The 25,074-nt window shown below is 41.3% G+C and overlaps 1 protein-coding gene across 10 annotated transcripts in view; it reads left to right on the plus strand.

Moving 5' to 3' along the window:
* LOC310658752 (uncharacterized protein) overlaps positions 1 to 25,074 on the plus strand; it is a 72,515-nt gene that overhangs the window by 13,842 nt on the left and 33,599 nt on the right. For 2 of the 10 annotated variants that reach the window (XR_014502460.1, XR_014502461.1), the window contains exon 3: positions 6,528 to 6,708. The exons of 4 other annotated variants lie outside the window; for them this stretch is intronic. The gene's annotated coding sequence lies outside the window, so the exon portion shown is untranslated. Of the gene's footprint in view, positions 1 to 1,554; positions 1,621 to 4,340; positions 4,413 to 6,527; positions 6,709 to 16,429; positions 16,539 to 25,074 lie in introns of those variants that run through there. 4 more of the 10 variants (XR_014502466.1, XR_014502468.1, XR_014502465.1 and 1 more) reach the window with 4 other exon arrangements.

Here is a 25,074-nt window from a genome sequence, read left to right on the forward strand (position 1 = left end):
CTCATGTATTTTGCCTAATTTCCCCTAGCTAATGAGGTTATGTGAGATTCCATCCTTCCCTGTATTTTCATTCTGGATCCAGAGCCTTGTGAGTGCTTGGATGTGCTAAATACATATGCACAAAGACCTCTGGGGTTTTTAATTGACATTTTGGAGTCTGAAACTGAAACAAGGAGAAATTAATTTTCTATGGAAATCTGTCTTCCTGGCTAGGAAACAGATTTCTTAGTGAAATTAATCCTGCAGGTTATGCAGATCCCTGTCATGGCCAACCATACAGCCGTTATAGCTCATACTTATGTTCGGGCTGAATTGGGTAGCTGAAAGATGAAATGTTTCAACAACCTATTGGAGTGGTGCTCCCAATTTACCATTGCTAAACTTCTTTACCCCACCCCCGCAATAAAAGGTGTTTTCTGTGGGGGTTTTTTGGACCATCACTTTATGGACCATACAGTGAAAACAACTGTATTAGCCTCCTGGTCATGATTTAGCACCCTCACATTGCCCTCAACTTAGCATTGTTCGGGGACATTGCAAGGAGCAATGTCATGGAAGCGGTGTTTCTTAAGATGAAAATGTGACGTTCCCTTGTTGTTTTTGCTGCTGGTTGCTGCCTGTTGTTTCAGTAATCTGGTTATATTTATTGTATTGGATTGTGGTGGTTTTTTTTAAGTATGTTATCATATTTGCTATTGTTTTGTTATAGTGTTATGAAATTGTTTTTTTACAGTGTTTGAAATGCATCCCTGTTCCTTTGCTGCAAACCACTTGGAGCATGATTTTTTGTGTGTGGAAAACAGACTTCCAGATAAATGAACGAATGAGTGGGAAAATGGCAATCCCCAAAAACAAAAATCAAGGAAAAATCTTTTTATGGGGGGCAGGGAGTTGAGGGGAAACGAATCTCAAAGAAATTATCAGAAAAATGACCTCTGAGTAATGTTGTCTCAGCTCATAGGATAAGTATTCGGGTCACAGGGTGCGATTCCTCCTCATAGGCCTGAGCCTTTGGCACCTCTTGTTTCGGGGAAATAAGCACTAACCTTGAGGTGTGTGTGTGGGGGGGAAAGCATCATCACAAAATGTTGATGCTGATGGATGCCTTATTTATGTGCACTGTTGTCTTATGTAAATCTAGCTACAGCCCTTAATGGTGTGGTGCCACTTTGATTTACACTGTGAAAGGGAGTGTGTGGGAGTATGGCAGTGTTAAAAACTTTCTGGTAACAAACAGCAGGTTGCCTTATGTTACCAGCATTAGCATTTGAGTTCACTGCGGCTGAACTCAATTTGTATCAGTGGAGATTTATATCAAGCAGTGGGAAGGCAGGTCATATCCCACTGCCGTCTGGCAGAATTAGCATCAAGAATCTAGACCATTACAGCAACAAATAAAAGGTAGTTAGAGGAATAAGTCATGTTCTATCAACTCCTTGTAATGGTCATTCTAATGCTATGGTGTCTCCTAGACCTATTACTTTAGTTTTCAGAGAAAAATCAATCTCTCCAGATTATTTCATTATAACTTTCTTTTCCTTTTTCTTTAAATAGTTTGGATCATGAAACTTCTTCTCCGCTTATAGAAAAATGCCTTTAGGTTTAATTATCATGATGGAAATACATCTTTATACTTTTTTATATATCAGTAGGAGTTAGTGTTCAATATTTCTTTTCTATATTGGGCAGCTTATCAGCTAAGCATTTTTTCAAATATGTGTTTATGATCCAGACTATATTTTATATGTATTCATTACATTTGTAACCTATCTTTCATCCCAATGCACATAGGTTTTTACCTCCCCAAAGCCTCGTTTAAGCTCAAAATTTTCAAGATTCCCATATGGACTCCTTATTTACCAGTTATAGATGTGAATAAAGAATGGTGTTTAACACTGCAATCCTATACATGTCTCTCAAAACGAAGCCCTACTGGGTTCCATCGGAGTACTTAAAAATTACTTCAAGTGTTCTTCAGACTACAATATCTACTCAACAAAGTAAAGAAATAGATCAGCAAAGCCGCCTAGGTTTCCAGGAATAATATACTACAGGGTAGACTTAGAAAAGAAAATGACAGACCACCACTTTTCACTTACCGCTTCCAATTAAAAACACTCAAAACTATCATTAATGACCTACAGTTCATCCTGGACAATTTCCCTTTCACATACTGTGCATAGACCCAGATGTGACTCTGTCCCTATGTCTACTCTAGTAATATGATTGCATAACCTAATAATGTCATCCATAACATTGATCACTCACTTGTCTTCCATTCCTTCCTCTGCCAGTGATGTCCTTTGTCACAGTGGCGTAGCGTGGGTTGTCAGCACCCGGGGCAAGGCAAGTAATTTGCGCCCCCTAACCCGTGGATTTTAGCACTGATTTTAGCACTGCGAGTGCGAGCGCCCCCCCCCCAGATGTTGCGCTGGTGCGGCTGGCCCCCCCTGCACACCCCACGCTACGCCACTGCTTTGTCATTCTACATAGCACAAACTAGCCAGTCTGCACGCAAAAGAGTAAACAGAAACAAGTCTGGTATCAAAAATGGCAATCCCCCCAAACTGGTGGGTGAATATTTCAGCCTCTTGGGATGCTCTGCAACTGACCTTAAGTTGGCCATACTGGAACAGAGGAACTTTCAAAGGAGATTACCATGTGAAACTGCTGAATTAAAATTCATCAAGAGATTCAGTGTTATCTCTTGTGGATTGACATATGTTAATTGGCTTACCAATGACAGAATGTCTGTGCTAATTCTGCATTACAAAGATGTCTGCAAATGTGACATGAAGGCTGGCAATGTGACCAGAGGAGGAATGACCACTGGGAGGAGCACAGAGAGAAGAAACGCTATGGTGCATCTCTGTAGTACCACAACTACTGGGCACCTTCATCTGCCCCAACTGCAACAAAACATGTCTCTCCCATATTGTTTTCTACAGCCAATGTGTTATTAGCAACAACTGGGGTGTGTGTGTGTGTTTTAACTAGTCACTGCTAATAATGTAATATCGCTGTCTATACTTTTCCACAGGGACGCAGGTGGCGTTTTGGTCTAAACCACTGAGCCTCTTGGGCTTGCCGATCAGAAGGTCGGCGGTTCAAATCCCTGCGACGGGCTGAGCTCCCATTGCTCGGTCCCTGCTCCTGCCAACCTAGCAGTTCGAAAGCATGTCAGAGTGCAAGTAGATAAATAGGTACCGCTCCAGTGGGAAGGTAAACGGCGTTTCCATGCACTGCTCTGGTTTCGCCAGAAGCGGCTTAGTCATGCTGGCCACATGACCCGGGAAAGCTGTCTGTGGACAAAAGCCAGCTCCCTTGGCCTGTAAAGTGAGATGAGCACCGCAACCCCAGAGTTGTCTGTGACTGGCCTTAACTGTCAGGGGTCCTTAACCTTTTTTAAAAACACAAAAAACCAAAAACTTTTCCACATTTCCTTTCCTTCTGACTTCACTGTTTACAATCCCCCACCACATATACCTGCAATTCAGAAGTAAGTATTCAGTTAGACTTACTCCTAAAGAAAATGTGTGTAGTACTTCACATTTAGTCTAGTTGGAGTTTATCACACGCTATCTTGAATTTAACATTACAGGGAGATTATATGAAGGGCAGAAGATACATTTTATGGAGAGAATCCTAGTAATTATTTTCTCTCAACTACTTATGCAACTTAGAAAGAAGCTGGATAAAATTCTAATTATGAAATTCGGAAACCTTTTTACTTGGCTGTGGGGGAGGATTCAAAAGAAAAGTATAAATATGCACGGTATTTAGTGTCCATTAACATCATCCTACACCTGTCTAATTTACTGTAGCAATTATTATAGGTAAACTGAAAAAACCTGACCTATTGATTCTTACACCTTTTAGCATCCAGAAATAAATGAATAACATTTGAAAATGTTGAAATGTCTTTGTTTTTCACTGGGTTGCTGGGCAGTTTCAACAGTAGCTACATCTGGACGACAGTGCTGTATTTCTCAAAAATATCTGTTTTCTATTTTTTCTGTTTTAAGATGCACATTACCAAGTTGCTTATATCGATTTGCTGGTCAGATTTAGGAAACCAGCTAATCCCATTTCATAAGAACTTTGAAATGGCCATGCTGTCACAAGACATCTAAATCAGCAATTCGCCGGTGATAGCGACCACTGCTAAATGCTTGTGAGCTATCACAACTATCAGAATCATAAATTTTATAGACACACTGGACAATATACAAATGAGGCTGTAGTTTTTGTTCACTTTGCCTAAGACAATTTGCTCATCATGTTGTCCTAAGGTTTGTCTGGCTTGGTTTTGATACTGTTTACGCTGCAGGTCTTACAACATAGAATCATTGGATTAAACTTGGAAGGGGCTCTGGTGGTCTAATGCCCTGCTCAATCCAGTAGTTTTACAGGTACAGCATCTCCTGTCTTAGATAAAAGATATACTGCTTTCGACAAAATGTCCACAGATGTGCTCTGAAGGCACCATCCAATATTGAAGCTTCAGCTTCAGGGCCGCCAATCCCAGAGGGGCCACAGAAGCAACTGTAGTCCACATTGCTTAAAATTTTGGGGTCTAATAGACCCAATTTGAATGGCATGACTCAAATTGATTTTTGGGGGGTATATATTTCAACAACCCCCAAGTTTGACACTTAGTAGTACAGATGCTGTAAAGGTGTGGTGATCTGTCATGGAACAATCCCATTGAAGAAGATAACAGTGGTTACCCAGATCTCATTGCTGGTTGTGAAGGGTTAAAGATTCAGGGCCCCAAAAATGTAGGCTTGCCACTGCTCGCCCCAACTGGGCATCAGCCGTCCTCTCATACCATTGCCATTCTGTGACAGTTCTAGGGGTCATCCCAGCTTCACTCTTCCCTTGCTGTTCTTCAGCAGTACATCCACCCAAGGTGGGAGTGGGGAAAAACAGCCTTATCCACTGGAGTAGAAATTCTGCACCTTTCTAAAAAGGCTTTCTTAGAAAAATGCCCCGGTAGCACACATTCACATGAACACATGTGAATTTTGGAAGTATTTTCTCCTCCTCCTCCGGGTTATACATAGGACGACAGGTCCTTGCGCCGCACATCTTACAATCTAAAATTCAACACAAGGCAGAAGACTAAGATTAAAGTGCCATAATTAATTATAACACAGAAACTTGTCCCCCCTAAAGAATAGCCCTATACAAAAATATTATTCTGCCCCGCACATCCTCTTTAACCACCCCCACCCTCTTGCCACTTTCTTTGTGATTTTTCTGCCTTCTAATGTATTACATAATGAGTACCAACTGCAATGCTGAGGCAAGAAGTTTCAATACAATGTCACACTTTGTTAATTAAACAGCAAAGAGAAAATATAATTAGGTATGTTCTCTTACTTGGCTAATTAAGAATGATCCAGAATGCGAAATAATGATTTTAAACAACTGATGAATAGGGAGGAAAGTAATTTAGTTCAAATGGCAAAGCATGTGTCAGCCTTTGAACAGAAAGTGAGGTATTCAAGACAGGCTGACTTGCTTCTGTCTGCTTTGACATTTCTCATCTTGACTGTGCAAGGTTTCTTCAGCTTTTATTTCTTAAATAACAATGGATATAGCAGCAGTGATACTTGAAGTGGAAAGCTCCATGGAGAATCTCTAGTGTATTTTAATTGCGCTTGTTTTAATATCTCAGTTAATAGTGGAACACAATGACTGGGGCGTGGTGTCCCTATTTACCAGGAATGTTCTGGATTTAGAGAAGCCATCCCGGTTTCTGAATTGATCCAGGAATGTCAGGCTTTTCCTTAGGACATCCCTATTTTCATCAGAGAAACGTTGGAGGGTATGGTAGGATGTCCCTATTTTCACTGGAGGGTATGGAGTTATCTGATCCCGAAGCCGCCTGACAGCAATCCTGTATAGGGAAGTTTTTTAAAAAATGTTTAATGTTTTATTATGTTTTTACATATGTTGGAAGCTGCCCAGGTAGGCTGGGGCAACCCAGTAAGATTGTGGGGTATAAATAGTTAAATTATCATTATGGAATGGGACGTCCCTATTTTCATCAGAGAAATGTTGGAGGGTATGGGCATGCCATTCAGACATGGGGTCATGGTTTAGCACTCTCCACATTAAACATGATCTAAAACTAAAGCTTGTTCTATGGCTTACAGCCTGTGGTTTGTCACGGAGGGCTAAACCATGAGCTGGAATTTGGATGACATGCTAAGCCAAACCATGACTTAGTGCAGCAGCTGAAAGACTGGAGAGGAACAAAGTGGCCATAGTCTCCTCTCCTGGAATGTGTACGGCTGTGTGTCTGCACTATGCCATGGTTTGGCTTAAGTATGATGTGCAAAACAGGTCAATGTCTTTTTGCTGAGATATTAAACATACCAAACTCATTTGTCAAACACAATCAAGCAGTGGCACCATTATGCACTGAAAAGGTTTCAGCTGAAAGGAAATAATCAACAGATACCGTCTAATTTCTCGTTGGCTCTGATTTGGTGTATATCGATCAATTACCTTTGCAGATGTAGCCTAATTATTCAAAGTCACACAGGCCTTCCCGGATGTTAAGACTGATTTTCTTTACTGACAAAATGTCTAAAGATCACCAGGAGGTGCAACAACAACAAAAAATCTATTGTTCTACTGCGTTCCAATCCTGTTAAATCAACTTGCTGTTCGTGATAAATTAAGCCTGCACTGCAGGTCAGTGAATTTCTATTAACTGCTTATTATGGGAGAAAGTAAACTAGCACCATCAAGAACTTTGCACATCAACCAAAGCAAGCTGTCACTCTGTTTAACTTTTACAATAAATGCCCCTCAGACTCTCACATGTGAAGTAAGAAACACTATTTGGCATTTAAAGTTTAGTTGCCAGCACACATTAAAGCAAATAATCAACGTGGATTGATTACACCTTCTGACATCAAAAGGTCAGAAATTGCTATGGTGCGTGTGTGTCTTAAAGTGATATATACTTAGTTGATTTAGAAACCAATTGCTTTAAAGAATAATTTCCCCAGTTGTTTAATTTATATAATGAGCAGCCTCCTAAGATAAGAAGGAAGCAGCATTACTGAGCGTTTTTTTCTTCCTGCTAAATTCTTAACTGCTTCTGCTGTTACATATAAAATAAAAAAATGTAAGAATTATGAAACTTATATAGAAACCCAAAATAATCCTGTTATTCATTCCAATTGGCAATGTTTTATGTTTTCTCTCATGTGTGGGGAATGGAAATAATTTAGAAGGTGATACAGCCATGCCTGTAACAGTGTCAGAAGCTAGGCAATAATTCTATATATGTCAATTTAAGTAAGTCCCAGAGAATTCAAAGAGACTTACTTCTAGGTTAGTGGATAAAGGTTTGTTACCTGGAAATATCTTACTACTGATAGCTGCTTCTCAAATGGAACATTACAAAAGGAAGCCTGAGATTCTATGAAAATGAAAATGTAGATCTTTATTGATTTTTTTGACCGTTATTTGACTACACCTTTCAAGTTCTATAAAGTATATAAATAACCATACCCAGTCTCACATTCACCCCTTGCTCCTGTTTATGGATAAACTTGGAGTCAGGCCAAGCCAAGTTATATATTTTTCACAGTGTGGCTTGAACCTGAATTTGGGATGAAGACAGACAGATGTTCTAAGTCTGCAACACTATGCACATTTACCTGGATATAAACTACCGGAAACAGTGAGGCCCTGGCAGCGGTGTCCATTCAGGTGGTTCTCTGGTGGCCACCATTTGCCACCAGTGCACCATTCCAAGACCATCAAGAGGAGAAGGGCAAGCCCACACTTTCTAGCAACCAATGGCAACAGAGTAAGCAGGGATTGACTCAGTCATCACAATGCAACATGTGCTTACTGACTGGACGCAAGCTCCTAGCATGAGCATGGGCTGTTAGCTAATCAGCTAGCCAGTAACCAGCCACCAGTCACTACTGCAGGGCAATTCAAGTCTGCCTCATCAGTCATCTTCCCCTCTGCCTCCCAACAGTTCTGATACGGGCATGTTCCTTCCCTGCACCCTTGATTACAATACTGTGGTAATAGTGGTTCCAATCCAAGAACCAGCTCACCAGTGACAGAGGTTGCCAAGGTGATGGTGTGTGTGTGACAGGAAAAGAGTGTATTTGGCAGCAGTGGCGTAGCTAGCAGCTCGGGTGCCCAGGGCGGCGCAAGCACCCGGCACCTGGGGGCGGGGAGAGTTAGGGCAGGGTGCACTGTGCAAAGCCTCTCCGCTGCCTCTCCCTCAGCTGTAGGGCAGCTGAGGGAGAGGCGATGAGCAGAAGTAAGCCCCATGCTGCCGTTTCAGGTAGTGCGGAGCCTGCAGGCGACCAAGCCACCATGTCACTCCCAGGAGAGATGTGTGGCTTGGGCATGCTGCAGGCCCTCTGCCAGCCACGTTTTATTGCACTTGTGACTGAACTAAAAAGTTTTGTGAGCCCATTTTTTTTTTTAAAAAACACAACTTCATATTTTTGCCATTTTGACACCCCCTCATTGATGACACCTGGTGCGGTTGACACCCACCACACCCACCCTTCCTACACCACTGTTTGGCAGGAGCCTTGGGTCTCTAGCCAGGAACAAGAGAGGAGCACCATTTTCGGCAGGCTGGAAGAGATGTCTTGGAGTCCAGTGCAGCATTGCTCTGTGGAACAAGCCCTTCTTGAGAAGACCATGCTGTAAGATCTGTACCCCCTCCATCTAATTTCAGGTGTAAATATATGAATAAATATATATGAGAGCCAGTGTGGTGTAGTGGTTGAGAGCGGTAGTCATGTAATCTGGGGAACCGGGTTCGCGTCTCCGCTCCTCCACATGCAGCTGCTGGGTGACCTTGGGCCAGTCACACTTCTCTGAAGTCTCTCAGCCCCACTCACCTCACAGAGTGTTTGTTGTGGGGGAGGAAGGGAAAGGAGAATGTTAGCCGCTTTGAGACTCCTTAAAGGGAGTGAAAGGCGGGATATCAAATCCAAACTCTTCTTCTTCTAAATCATATTACTTAAAGTTACAACAGCCTCCACCAAGTCTTGATTCTCGAAGGACCACAAACCCTGGGTGAGCGCCTGGAAGTCGCCCCCCTCCCTATATATTGCCACAGCTCAGTAGAGAGTGGGGGTGGCACCCAACCTTTGTAAAAACTGGCATGATTCAGTCTGCGTATAGTCTGGAAGGAGGAAAGATGGATCATTGGCAATCCCTACAGGAGGACAGATAATGTCTTCAGTGATTTGAAAAACTGCACTGTGTTGCTGGAAGTTGTTCCATATAGAGAAGGACAAACAAGGTTATTCCGTTTTAACAAATGAACTTGTTTAGAGCTAAACAGTCAGGCAAACCTCATTTGCTAGCTAAGACATTTTGAGCCGCAGGCTGAAAACATAAGCGAGTTCCAAGGTACTTTTCCTCTGAGAGTAAACCTAAATGCATGCCTTTTGGTAATACGTACAACACATTTCCACTTACTCACCAGAGTAGCATCTTCCTGAAATGCATAAAAGTTAATATCAGTAGATCTTTGTAAGATAAGAGAAAATACTGTCCACAACAGCCAACGTGATAATTATTCTGAATACGCTATATGTAACTTGAGCTGCTTGTAGGTAATAAAAATTTATTCCTAGTAGTAGGTGCAGTGTAGCTTTGTGCACCTTCTCTAAATGCAGAATGGTTGAAGTCTGTTGATTTCCATAGGAAAACATGAGCAAATGAGTAATGAAATAAAAATGACATGTATAGGTTTGACTGTTGTTGAAATACAGCCATTATCCCAAACTAGGCTTAGCTCTGACATATAAAACAATTTGTACAAATTGAGTAATGGTGGGTTTGAATTGCTCCCTTACCAGAAATAGCATTAAAAAGCAAAGAGAGTCATGTTGTTCCATAGAAAAAGATAAAAAAATCTGCAGTTTGGCAATACCTTTGTTGGGATTGAGCAAAATCTCACAAGATAGTGGCACACCAGACACAGACACAGAGATACAGAGAGACAGAGAGGAAGAGAGAGAGAATGAGAGGGTGTTGGGGAAGACTGTTTTTGCCACTTCTGTCCAAATAACTTTTCTTTTTGTACTTCAGGTACTTTTCTTACAACTGGTAGAAATTAGATAAGACTTCCCTTACTTTAAACTTATCTATTTGTCTTTGGAAAAGTAATAAAACCCTATTTCCTTCTTAACCTGGTTTATGAAAGCACAGCTGTCACAATCACCTAGTATTAATAGTAGACTTTAATAAAAGAAGGAAGAGAGATGTTTGCTATAAGTGTGCAATAGGCCATGTAATTTGATTGTTAACTTTTTTGTACGCTTAATTTTTTTGGGGGTACTTTTTAATGCATAGCAAATTATGCATAACAACTTTTACTGCAGAAACATATATGCAATTATGTTGAAACAATTAACAAGTGGTAAAAGGGTGGGAAGAAGGGTGTTAGCTAATCCATATTTAATAGGGAGTGGTGGTAAATATTTTAAATGAAACCATACTTTGAATTATGAACCTTTGTTTTTCCTTGCTGCAGGATTATGAAATATTGTTATAATTGCAGATATAGTTTTCTTGCAGTATTTTTCATGATGATATATAATTCCTGACAAATATATCTATTTCCAGGATATAATGACTGCATTAAAAACTGCTGAAACAATGTCATGTGAAATTCAAGGAAGCTGATGCATAATATTATTTCTTTAAAAAATATTCCATTTTTATCCCACTCTTTCTTCCAAGGAGCTCAGGATGACTTACAAGGGCTTTTCTTTCTCTATTTTATCTTCACAACTGTCCTGTGACTGAGGTAGGCCAGGTTGAGACAGAGAATACCTGGTCCACAATCACCCCATGAACTTCATTGCTGAGTGAAGATGTGAACCTGGGTCTTCCTGCTTTTAAGTGCAGTATTCTCACAACTCTGTCACCCTGATTGGCTGTGAATGCAAAACTGAAGCAAGCACACCACACTGGTAGAGTGAACAGTGTTACTAAAGTGTAGGTGGGTTCCCACAAGGCAAGACACAGTGATAAAAACAAGAACCTTTATTGAACTACAGAACTGAACAACAGGGACAAAGCAACTGCTTATATACATTTCTGAAGGACTGGGCCACTCCCACTCCCAACGTGATTGGCTGTCTAAACTTCCAAGCTGCGAATCATGAGTTTAAGGGCCAACGGCAGAGGCCCAAATCCTGAAATGTTTTGTGATTGGATATCATGTATCGAATCAGAACTCAGGAGCTCAGATTCCTTAGTGCAGACTCAATCTCAGGCAAACACAGACCACTGAATACATAACAGAGAACATCAAATTCAATTTGATGCACATAGGTTTATTTAACATGAATCAGTCCCAGTATGGTTTGAGCCAGATATGCTTCTTTGAGACAGTTTCAAAACCAACCAATAATATGTGTAGAATGGTTCATTAATGTTTATACTGTGCTAAAGGAAAGTTCCTGGCATTGTTTGGAAAATGGGGGGGGGGATAGTGCGGTTTTGAAATCAGAGGTTAAAATCATTGCAGTTTTGAAAGGTTCAGTCCACTGTCTTGATTCAAAATAGCATCCAATTGTATCCAAATATAGACAAAGACCTGCTCTATTAGCTCAAGGACCTATATTTTAAGAGGGGTCTAAATGCATGGTGAACAAAGAGACAAAAAACTTTCCAAAATATATAGTAGGCTAATTCAATGAAAATGTCAAGTTCCAGACTTATTTGTCATGTTCATATACAGGTTCTATATCATTTAAAAGATAATTTCCCAAAGTTTAATTATCTGGCAATAGTTTTTCACAATGGCATTTTACATGTGAGGAAAACAACCAGAAGCATGGCATACAAGATGTATCAGAATTTATCCAAGTTCAGTTAAATACCTCTCCAAGAAAGTAGACAATAGGTTAATAAATGTTTATTGTATTGATAGTTTTTCTTTCTCATTTAGTGAATTGACAAAAAAACTTTATGTTAGGAACAAAATTCCATAAGTTTAGGACAATAAAACTTATGTTGGTTTAGTGTGTTATATCAATCACAAAGCACATATTTTTTGGTCCCCTCAACAAATGAAAATAAAAATCTCTGGTTTAACTTTATTCTCTTCTTTGGCCTGGTTCCAAAACAGTTTAGGGCTTCAAAAATAGCCATAGTAGCATTTTTATTTGGGCATCAAAAGGCACTAGCAACCAGTAAAATAATATAACTGATTTATTTGCTAGTAACCATATAGCATTTGAATTCCCTCATGGTAGAACTTTGCATTCTCGCTCCCCTGCTCTGCTTGCCAGACAACGTTTGCCTCTCTAATCATTTGTCTTGAAAAAAGCTTTCCAGTCAGGCAGAGGCAACAGAGAACAGGTAGTGCTATTGTTTGGCATGATATTTTTTCACAAAGAGAAATGACCATGGGAGTGAAGAATGAAAAGAAGAGGAGGATAAAGAATGGAAGGAATCGACAACTAAATAAAAAGAAGACTAGAGTCTTAGCAACAAACTGGGTTCAAAAGAGGTCATCACTATCGATAGTCTGGAGGTCACCAAGAGACCTATCCATGGTGTGGGAAGAAGGAAGGTGATAATTCTTTACTAACAGCTCAAAACGCAGTGGGGGGAAAGGAGTTTATTAGAAATGGTTTGCTATAGCACCAATGACCAAACTATTAAAGTGTAATTTCATCAGCTACATACTTGGGAATTTGGAAAGAGAAAGTTATCCAGGTAGAAAAATGGTTTTTTGGACAAAGGCACTGTGCTGCTTTCTCCTCTGGGTACAAGGCAGAAGCCATGTTTCAAGAAGTGATCCTCTTTAATAATGCCTTTTGCAACTCTGCTTTGATGCATTAAAAGTTTTCTGTAAGAGTTATTTGCCAAACAGTAGCAAGCCATGTAACCACAGAAGTTTTCCAGTATTTGGTGGATCTCTGCTCTGCCAGTGAGAACAGTATTAACTCCTTGCTTGGGGCCTGTTTTGATCCAGATTTTTCCTTCCTTCCTCCCTCCCTCCCCCCCTCCCTCCCTCCCTCTCTTTCTTTCTTTCTTTCTTTCTTTCTTTCTTTCTTTCTTTCTTTCTTGTTTTTTTCTGTAGTTCTGCCCCCAGTTGTAGATTTGCAAATCTTTTTTATTATTGCTTCAAGAGACAGATACACACTGTGAAAGTCATCCCATTGGATGGATGGGGTGTAGCCTGCTCTGCGTGGGGTTACATTCCCTCTGAAGGAGCAGGTAGCCTGGGGTACTTCTGAATCCCTTACTGGGACTCAAGTAGCCTCGGTGGTGCAGAGTGCCTTCCATCAGCTTCGACTGGTGGCCCAGCTGTTCCACTATCTGGACAGAGACATCCTAACTACACTCTGGTAACCTCTAGGTTGGATTACTGCAATGTGTTCTTTGTGGGGCTCCCTTTGAAGATGATTCAGGATCTATAGCTGGTGCAGAATTGGGTGGCCAAATTGTTGACAGGGGAAGAATGGTCCCGACATATAGCACCTATTCAGGCACAATTGCACTGGCTACCAATTTGTTTCCACGCTGTAAAACCTTTTGTGTCTTAGGATCCCCATTCTCCCCCCACCCCCACATGCAGCTAAGGACTCTGTGATCATCAACTGAGGCCCTTCTCTGCGTGTCCCTTCTATGGGAGATCCAAACAGTGTCAACATGAAAATGCTCCTTTCCAGTGGTGGCTCGCTGCTTGTGGATATCTCTTTCCAGGGAGGTACAGTATACTTGTCACAATCCTTATCTCTTTTTCATCTATTTGTAGGCAAAAACATTTCTTTTTACCCAGACTTTTGGCCCTTAATTTGAAAGGTTTGAGGTATTTGTGGCCTCTTTTTGCAAGGCAGGATCTGTAAGACCAGTCTTATCTGTTTAGATGTGTTTTTAGACTTTCATTGGTTCTGTTTGTTATAACTGGTTTTAGTATTGTTTTTGTAAGTTGGTTTGGGTCACTTCTGTGAGAAAAGTGACTAATAAGTGTAATAGTAGTAGTAGTAATATTTCCCAAACCTTTTGAACCCCTTTCTAGAGTTACTCAACTTTCTGGGCCCCTAAAATTCAGCACCTATGCAAATCCCTCCATGTGTTGAAAGCATGTTCATAGAGCACTTTGAGGACTCGCACTCACTTCCACACATCCCTGATGTCCTGCTGCCTAGTTCGGGTCCCTCCTTGTGTGTGGTGGTTTTACTCAAGCATCTCTCTCTCTGTGAAGCTCCTTCTGATGTCCACTGAACTGCCAGACAAGGAAGCATGAAAGTGGGGTGCACTAGCAGTGGCTAGCCCACTCAAAGGCAGTATGCAAGTTCCCACGACCACTTCTATGCAAACTCTCAAGGAGATTTGCATGAACCACCCACCTATAGTTGGTGCTGAACTGCGGGGGTCTAGAAGGTAGAGTAACTTTAGAAAGGGGTACAAAAATGACAGTGTGATGGACAGACATCTGTCCCTAGAAACAACAGTGACAAAAATTTGCAAAACATCCACGAAGGACCAGGACTGAGTCTAGAACTGCACATCAAAGGTTTTGAAAAAAGAACAAGCAAACTCATTTTAAAAGCAAAATAAAGGGAACATTAGAAGAGCGGGGGCCGGGGGGGGGGGACGACACGCCACAGACATGATTAATAGTTTGAACACGTTTTGCTGTCATTTATAAGCACCTCGTGTTCAGCTGTTGCACTTTTTTTTTTTGTCGAGTGTCATGATTGTCTTGCTCTTTCAAGAAAAATGATTTTTTGGGAAACGCCGAGTCTTCATGCAAGAGAATGAATGTCATACATTTCAGTACATCTTTCATTCATGCCATGGAAACATTTGTTGCTCGTGGAATTTAATTGCTTCATCTTTATTTCGCTGTCTGCCTGCTTCTTGTTAGATGGCTTCCTCTCCACCTCCCAGAAACACAAAATAACTCCCCAGCACCAACAAGCAGCACATTAAGTAACAGATCCACACATCTCATCCTGCTTCATTCCTTATAGTAAGCTATTGGCCTGGTGTGGCATTTGCTCCTGGCCCAGGAAAAGGGTTCTCTAAATTTGAAGCAGAGCAACATTTGGTATATAGGCTATTTGGTATAATATTGTTGGATTGCAGCACCCTGAATTGTAGCTCCTCAATTCCATAGAGTTGGCAACAAACATGCCAGGACCAGAGCTGTTGTAAAAAATTCCCCTTCATTGATTCCAAGGTGGTGGTAGGGAACAAGGCGTTTGACCTGTTCTCAAGCTGTTTTTCTTATTTATTTTGTAATTCTTTTTTGACTTGTCGGAAGCTGCCATGAACATTGTGGTCCCAATGGAAAGGCTGGTTATGTTGTTGTTGTTGTTTAGTCGTTTAGTCGTGTTCGACTCTTCGTGACCCCATGGACCAGAGCATGCCAGGTACTCCTGTCTTCCACTGCTTCCCGCAGTTTGGTCAGACTCATGTTTGTAGCTTCGAGAACACTGTCCAACCATCTCGTCCTCTGTCGTCCCCTTATCCTTGTGCCATCAATCTTTCCCAACATCAGGGTCTTTTCCAGGGAGTCTTCTCTTCTCATGAGGTGGCCAAAGTATTGGAGCCTCAGCTTCATAATCTGTCCTTCCCGTGAGCACTCAGGGCTGATTTCCTTAAGAATGGATATGTTTGATCTTCTTGCAGTCCACGGGACTCTCACGAGTCTCCTTCAGCACCATAATTCAAAAGCATCAATTCTTCGGCGATCAGCCTTCTTTATGGTCCAGCTCTCTATGGCTGGTTATACATTTACTTAAATTAATACATAAGAGTAAAGATTAACCTTAAAGGTTTTCTGCACACACACTTACTTACAAGTAATTGTTTTTGTAGTTCATAGGGATCAACCTTCACAAGGATCAATATGAATTTCAGCAAGGGTTTCACGGGCAGGAAGGCTAGCATTATGGAAGTTTTGTGCATATGCCTAGGAACAGCCTGATTAGCTGCTTGCTTGCCACCTGTGCGCATAGGCTCAATTTATATTCATAGCTCAATAAGATTTTATGTGTGGAAATGATATATGATTCACAGCACAGCCAATGTTACAAGCTGGACAAGCTATGATGTATATTGTGGATGCCCAGGCAATTATGAATTTTGGTGCCATTTTTGTGTGTTTGGTTAATAAGTAGGATAAAAGTACAACATCCAGTGTTTATGTTTTCCAACCAGTGTGGCCTTTGCAAGACAGAAATTAAAAAATAAACACACAAATTCCTCTTTTATGAACTTTGCATCATTTCCATGTGTCATGTAAGAAGCCTGAAATGCTTACTTATTAAAAAAGAGGTATATTTAAATAATAGGTCGATATAATTATTCTCTATATTTCTTAAGATAACTGGTCATGAGTTTTTTTTTTTAAGAAATGTCCACTTTGCAATCCATTATACAGGAGGATCACTTTAGCATCCTGGCCTCCCTATGCATTTTAATGAAGTGGACAGATCTCTACGTGTAAAGAGAAGTGCAAGTGGATTCTGCTTTCTTTCCTGATAAGAGAGGCTGCTTCATTTGGAACTGGTTGCTAGATACAGGATAAAAGTCTTTGGCAATGCAGACGTTTACTTAGAATTAAGTCTCATTATTTTCGATGGACCTTCTGACCAGGTAAATGTGTACAGGATTGCAGTCTGATTTTCTTTGTTGTCTCAATCTTGTGCCTTAACTTGTAGAAAGGGGAGTGTGGAAAGGACTGCATTGGCTGCTTCACATTCTGCACAGGAGGTCACTGAAAGCAAAATTCAAACCAGGAACATGGCTCAGAGTGAGCATATTATCTCTCCCCCCCCCCAATTTTTAAAATTAATTTTCCAAATTATTACAAATCCAACCAAATTACTTTAATTTAATACAGTGTCTTAAAATCAGGTTTCCTGCCCCTGTTGCAAACATATGTTGATTGTTTCCTCCCAAAGCAGCATCATTTCTTATTTAGGGTTCAGTTGTCACCCGTCAATCTTCGTTACATCATTCTTGCAGCTGACCACATCTTCCTCCTTACAAAGAGCACCTCTGTTACATCTTATAAGTATAAAATCCATTACACACGTGTAGTCCTTCATATACATTGTTGTTTCAGACCTGGCGTGCTGGGTGAATTAATTACTATCTTCCACTGTTCAGTTCTTTGCAGTGTTTATCTGGATGGTACAAGGTAACACATTCCATTAGAATGAGCATATTATCTTCAGGTACAGCTCATGTGAAGAATGGGGCCATAAAATCATTATTTGCTGGCGAGATTGCATAAAAACACTTGTGTATGTGTTTACATACATACATGTACATACGTATATACATACATAGTGCCTTTTTATGGGGGGGGGGGACGCAGGGGTACATATACCCCTAAACATTTTGTGAATCTTAGTTTGGCCTCATTGAGGGGCAGTTTTTCAATATGAGTAGGAAAAGAGAATACCCCTAAACATTTTTTAAAAGAAAAAAAGCTCTGTACATACATACATAACACAAACAACAGCTTTTTTTGGGCGGGGGAGGGGATATTGGACAGGAAAATGGCGCCAGGAAAAGCTTTAAAGAGACATGACACCAGTCTAAGCATTTTAAAAACAAATGTGCTTAAATTATGTCCAGATTTGCCCTGTAGCTGCCTACAGCAAGTAGCACCCAGCCAGGAAGCACATAAAAGCACATAAAGGGAAGGAAGGGGTGTCCCCATCATCTGTTATTGTGGCCCTCCAACTCCCCTCCCCCCAATAGAATGAAAGGTGCTGGAAGAAAATGAGAGGAGTTAATGTACAATTATTAGAGGATTGTGGATTGGGAAAGGAGTATCGGGCATACACAACACAAACACAGTAAGCCTCACAGAAAGTACAGGGATGAAATGTGGGAATGTTAAGGATATTAGGCGAGGCTATATTGATTATTATCCTTCCTTCACTCACACTAGTGAGTCATGTAGTAGAGCAAATTCCCCTCAATACAGCAGGAAGCTAGTTTGCAGCTTCGTTTGAATCTCTTTAGTGAAGATTATTCCTGGTGTCCCCTTTTATCCCTCTTAACATAATAAAGACACAAGAGTCTTTCCTTAAAAGTAACAAGAAGTTTTCTAACATTCGGTTCAGAGTATGATCCCTGAGGGCAGGCGTTAGCTAGTAGTTACAGAACAAATTGTGGGTTCATCCCATATGGGGACTGAGCCCATGAGCAAATACATTAAGAGAACAGCATCAAGAGAAGAAAATGGCTTCAGAAGAGCAGCATGGCATCAAGAGAGACAGATGGCAGTGTGACTCGGCTCTTTTATGGAGTCAGCCAGGGTCACGCCCATCTCCCTGGTCACATGCAAGGGAAGGACACTCCAGACCTGTGAAACAGGAAGTTATACTGACTGGAGTAACATCCCCCTGCCTGTGTCCACTCTAGGGAAACAAGGAATGTTGTATTTGACTGCTCCAATGGATTACATCCCACAAGAAAGACAATGACAAAAAAAGCAGGGGCAAAAGAGTTGATTTCCAGCTTCCCAGAATATCATGTGATGCTTTCAGAAGTGGCTTTAGGGCAGTGTGACTGGTTCAGCTGCACTGGGTGCCGTTACCACAGGGGTTGGTGTAGAAATGGTGTCAAATTGAGCATGAGAAGCAAGGGGGCAGCAGCAAATTTTAGCATCGCATAGGGTGCTTTTGAAATTTGCGAGTCTGCCATTGACAATTTGCCCTAACAGTTCTTTCCGCAGGATCATTATCCTCCTTTTCTATCAAAGGCAGAAAGGGGAAGAGAAAACAGGCTACACACTGCCACTGAAGTGAGTTCTATAACCCTTGTAATGATTGCTGCTATTGACCCAGATCATATAATTTTTAATAACGTGATCTACCCTAATGTCTGATATTAAGCTATTTAAAGATTAATTCAGAGAGGACTAGCTTTATCTTAATTAAGAGTAGGAAATAAGTTGAGCACGGCACTTGGTAATTCATTTTGCAGTTGACTCTGGTAAGGCTTGCTTTCATAAATTTGGCATATCTGAGAATTTATTATCTGGGTAGGAAGCAATCTATAGAGTTCTGCTCTCTTGTGAGCAATAAAATATTAGGTTCCTTGCAGCATGCACAACATCTGGGATGTTCAGTGATATAGCCTACATGAAAGGGAAGAGGTTCCTCAGCAAATGTAGACCGGATTCCCCTAACTTCATGCCTTTGGCTGTGGCCGTGGCTAATGTAGTAGGTGGGTGCCACGTTATGGAAAGTTCATATTAGCACTGATGGATAGCTCAGCTCAAAGAGCATGTGACTCTTAATCTCAGGGGGTTTGTGGGTTCAACTGCCACTGCAGGGAGTTGGACTAGATGATCCTCATGGTCCCTTTTCAACTCTACAATTCTATGTTTATGTCTATGTCTATGAATGACTGGCAAGAGAGAGGTGAATTGGTCACAGAAAACCTAGGAGTTTGCTTTTCAGAAAGAAACCCAACATGGTTAGCAATAAGATTTTCTTTCAGACAGTAGCACACTTGTTAACTAGTTTTGAGAAGTTACTTGTTTCAACCTCCCAACATGTTACAAAAATTGGCACTTAAAAATTGGCACCTGCGGCACTTCTAAAGGAATAAAATCCATTTGGGAATCTGGCAGCAGTTGAACAATATTTTTTTTAATAAACCCCAGTGGGGTGAATGTTTCCGTGTAGACCTATGAAATCCATTATTGCCAAGAGTTGAAGGTATTAACTAGCTAGCACCTTTAACCCTGTCAAGTTTCAAAAACTTATTCAACCTGTGATCCAACAGTTGTTGGAGACAATATGGGGCTTGTATCCACATGTGATATTCTTGTCCAGTTATTATGTGATATTCTTGTCCAGTTATTAATGTTATTGGAAGGCAAATGTTGAGGCTGAACATCACAGAACAATTAACTCATACGGATCCTAGAGGAGCATTACTGAATGCTTTTCCAGAACACCAAGCAGAAGTATCATACCAGGAACTAGTTTATCATCTCCCCACAGAGCAGAAATTGTTGCATTCTGGAAAGACCAAAACAACAACACAGGGATTCAGTTGTAGTGCAGGCTATAATGGAGCCATCTTGTTATGGAACAACTAACTCACCATCAAAAATAATTTCTAAAGTCTGTTGAATCCAGGAGTGGGAAACCTGTGGCCTTCCGGAAATTGTTGGCTCCAACTCTTATCAGCCCTAGGCAGCAGAGCCAATCTGTCCATGAGGAGGAGTGAAGCAGCCCACCTCAGGCAGCAGAATCCCACAGGGCAGCACCCCTATGGGCACCTTGCCCACCCCTGTCACCACTGCCAGAGTTGCTTCTGGCAAGATCTCATGGAGCTCTGCAAGGTATTGTGAGAGTTCTGTGAGACATCATGGAATCCCACTGGAAACTACCACATGACCCAAGTAAGCAAGGCTTTGGTGATGGGGTGGCAGTGGGTGTGGCACCTTTCTGTTTTGCCTCAGGCAGCAAAGCAGGTTTCACCAACGCCTAAGTGTGCCTCTGGCTTGGTGTTGCTTGGAGGTCCAGGCTAGGGGAAAATAGTTAAGCAGCGCATGACAGATAATAGCAGTGAGCCCAATGGTGCCATGTGCTGATACGCTGCTGTTTTCTTGGCACAACAGCAAGGAATAAGCAAGCCCTATGCAATCTTAAGCCCTATGCAATCTTAAGCCCTATGCAATCTTAAGGAAATCAGCCCTGAGTGCTCACTGGAAGGACAGGCTCCAATACTGAAGGCTCCAATACTGAAGCTGAGGCTCCAATACTTTGGCCACCTCATGAGAAAAGAAGACTCCCTGGAAAAGACCCTGATGTTGGGAAAGATGGAGGGCACAAGGAGAAGGGGACGTCAGAGAATGAGATGGTTGGATGGTGTTCTCGAAGCTACCAGCATGAGTTTGACCAAACTGCAGGAGGCAGTGGAAGACAGGAGTGCCTGGCGTGCTCTGGTCCATGGGGTCACGAAGAGTCGGACACGACTAAACGACTAAGCAAGAACATGCAATATTTCCTTTTTCAGATGGGAGTGAAGGTTAGAGAGCTGCTGTAGCATTGAGGGTTGAAGGGAGAATGAAGATCGATGGGTCTGGGGAAGCCAGCCTTTCCAGGCTACTTTTGATTCCTGTGAATCATGAGAGATCATGTGCTTCCTTTGTAAACTTAAATATCAATATAATATCTGTGTTTTCCTTTGGCTGTTTGAACATGCTTATTAGCATTCTTTATCCTCCTGACTTTTTCTTTCTCTCTGACTCATGCACCTTTCAGAATTAAAGTATCTGAAAATTTGATATGAGCTTATGCAAGATAATTAGCTCCCATCGAGGTTAAGAGCAAGAAATTATTATAATTAAAAACAAAAAAAGCTTATAGTGTACTCTGAAGGGGACTAGGTGCTTATTTTCCTATTTAACACAAGGTGAATCAGGAATGCTTCTGTCAGTTTAGAGAGAAAGGCTACTTGGAAATTGTATGTTGCGTTTACTTTTCCTTGTGTGCTGAGAAAATTACAACACATTTCCTGGATTTGCAGTGACATTATCATACAACAACTATAGGAACACCCACACAAAGGCATCCTTTTGGAGTCCTGCACCTTGAGAAAAATATTACAATAGCATCTCTCCCCTTGACCTCCCCACAAAAACCCAAGGCTGATGATCCTGGCCTGAAAACTCCTGCTTGAATCCACCTCCCTGTTCTTGCAAAGTTACCTATCAGGTGCTCTTGGGGTGACTCCTACAATTCTTTCTTTCAGGATGCATTGCAGAGCACTTTGGAAGGTGATCTTATCTATGATTCCTCCAGTCAGAGTGCAGTCTACAGGTTCCTCCTGGGATGAATCAGAGGAAAACACACTTTGTTGCATAAATTAAACATGCATTTTAAAAATTACATTAAATGCCAAGTCTGTTTCTGGCACCTTATTAGGATGCTGTTGTGGTTCTATAGTCTGCTACAAATGATGAAACGTTTTTTTGATTTTAAGGTTTATTTCTCCCACCTCTGTTTTATATGCATTGCAGAAGAGTGCTTTTCAATGTATTTTGAAAAACATTTTAGCAAAGGAAAACAATTTAAGTATGTTACAAATGTTCTGCAGTCTTAAGCACTGTGGGGGTGTTTTTATTTCTTAACATAAATGTTTGGTCTTTAAAATCCACATTCGTAAAGTAAAGCTGTTTTGCAGTTTCCCATATTTATTTCATGCTGCTGTTTATGATCCTGTGAGAAGAAGGGAGGAAATAAACAACAAAAAATACAAATTTGGCTTTAAAGAAATCCTCTTGGTTTTTTGTTTTTTTTAAACTACCTCCAGTTCAGAACAGGGATGGGGGATTGGAAAATTAAGGGGAGAAGCCCTTCTGTGCAAAGGGGCCATTAGCATATTGGTGTATTTTCCCACAAAATATCAGAAATTTATGAACAACAGATGAATAATTCAGGATTTCTAAAACACATTATGTGACAATTATGTGACCCCCGCAATGATATCTGGAACGTTGTTCGGAAGAATTTGAAAAATCTGCTTACTAGAGTGTTAAGAACAGGACTTTTTTCAACCAGAACTCACCGCAAAGAGTGTATATTTGGTGCTCAAAGGACAGATGTCACCATCCCTATTTAAAGTCGGCCCTGCTTATTTTACTTAATGAACATTAATACCTTTAGCTTCTCAGAATACTTTACTGACACTTAGTGTTCTGTCCCAACATAAGTACTGGGTACCCTTGGGAAGTTATGGGGGTTACAGCTCTCCAGAAAGCCCAGTCACTTACATCCCCCTCACACCAATCAAACTCTTTCTGGTGTACTGATTAGCAACAGGCAGGTAGGATTCTTTTTCATTTTAATTATCCTCAGTGCTTCAGAACAACACAATAGGGAGGCCATTGGGGTAAGTTAAAATGGTGCCATGGCTAAGAAGTTTAGGGCAGTTTGGAGTACAGTGGTACCTCGTGTTAAGAACTTAATTTGTTCTGGAGATCTGTTCTTAACCTGAAACTGTTCTTAACCTGAAGCACCACTTTAGCTAATGGGGCCTCCTGCTGCTGCTGCGCTGCCGGAGCACGATTTCTGTTCTCATCCTGAAGCAAAGTTCTTAACCCGAGGTACTATTTCTGGGTTAGCGGAGTCTGTAACCTGAAGCGTCTGTAACCTGAAGTGTTTGTAACCAGAGGTACCACTGTACTGCTGTTCACTGCCAGTTAAAGCCACTGGGCCCCCCAATGGCAGAGGGGTTCCACCAGAGGGAGCTTTCCTAGAGTCTCCTCAACCTGGATCCTGCCCTATTTACTTTGATGAATACTTCATAAATGTCTGAGTAACAAAACCTTTCCCACAATTTCAAATTCATGCTTCCCACAATTCATAAGACCTTTCAAATGCCCATAGGACTTGAATTGCGGCGCCCAAATATTTGAGGCTGCAACTCAATGCGAATGAGATTCATTGTGATTGGCATGCCCTCTAATTGTGATGGAAGAGTCAATTTATTTTAAATTGTCTTGGCCTCAAATCCAACGAATAACTGCTGGATTTCTAAGCATCTGTCAATATAGATGGGGCATTGCCTAGCAATGTTTGTGATTAACAATAAATCAGAGCAGGGGTAGCCAACATGGTGCCCCCCAGATGTTGGCTACATTTTGCTAATAAACTAGCCCTAAACACTGTTGGATTTGTGCCATGGGCTGGCTTTCTTTCTGGCCATTACCCCCACTCTTCCGCCATTATTTTCAGAACCACCTCTTCAAAAACAAAACAACAGCAAGCTGAATTTAAATAGAGATTGAAGCCGAAGCTAGGTGTGGCGAGTTTATAACCCCAGAACATGGCTACTCTTACTCCTATTTCAATGTTCCCTCCTTGAACTGATGTAATAAGGCTCCATTAAACTGATGGGAGTACGTTTGAACAGTTGCAATGATGCAAATGCCCCCCCCCCATCAATTTGCCTCCCAATTGCAGTGCATATGCACAAGAATCACGTAAAGATTAAGTGATGATGCTTTTATCAGGGATAAAAGGGATTTGCAATGCAATAGTAAGAGTGTGGGTATTGATTGGACACATCCCTGGAGTGTGGCTGTTAAATGGCAGTTAAACAGCAACAATTTGGGGTATTATTGTTAAGTCAGGCTCTGTTATTTGGATAAATGGTTTTATGTGGATAAATCTTTTATCCACATCAAAAGGTGCTGGGATTCAGGCTGCTGCTGCTTATATACACTTCCTTTCCTGCATTTCTTTTACATCTCACTGGAGTCTGCTGGACTGATAGCTGCTCTACAGACTTAGGCTGCAGTCAAAAGCCCAAACAGGCAGTGGTTGGGCTGAATGGAGCAGCCCTGCCAAATATACTAGCAGAAGTTGGCATGCAGTCAAATAGCTACGCCGGTCTCGAGCTAGTGTAGCAGTTGGGTCCACACTGGGCTTGAGCCAGTGCCACCAGCATGCAGTTCCCTGTGTGACCTGCTCAAAGTCTTCTGGGTGTGGGATGGTGGCATCGTCCTGCAGATAGAGGGCAGTGACAGAACTGGGGGGAGAGACACTGGTGTCCAGTCCACCCCCTCTCTCATCGCCCAGCACAAAGGGGGAGGGGTTTGAAATTGCAGTCTCAATTCTTCTCGTTTGTGATTGGTTTTAAAATTATTTTGTGTTTTTAAATCGCTGCAACGTACCCTGGGACATTATGGTGACGGGTGGGTAAGAAGTCAAATATCAATCAATCAGTGAATGAATAAAACGATCTAGCTCAAACTGGGTCTCTGACTGAAACTTTCGCCTCTCACATACAGAAAATGCTGGCGTAGAGTAGCTTGCTTGTGTTCTGATTGGCTCTTGCATGCTAATAACTCCTTCCCCATTGGTCACAAGGGCTGCTTGTTTATTGAGAAGCAAGACCAGCTTGCAGTGGGTGGGCTGAGGTGACGTGCATCTTGGATCAATTCATAATACAGTGACTAAGAAAAATGATAACTTGGCAAAGGATCAAAGGGATGTTATCTTTAATAATCAACAGTTAACAATTAACAATCAATCTTCAGTT

This window comes from Podarcis tiliguerta, assembly GCF_965153285.1.
Source record: "Podarcis tiliguerta genome assembly, chromosome: 10".
NCBI lineage: Eukaryota > Metazoa > Chordata > Lepidosauria > Squamata > Lacertidae > Podarcis > Podarcis tiliguerta.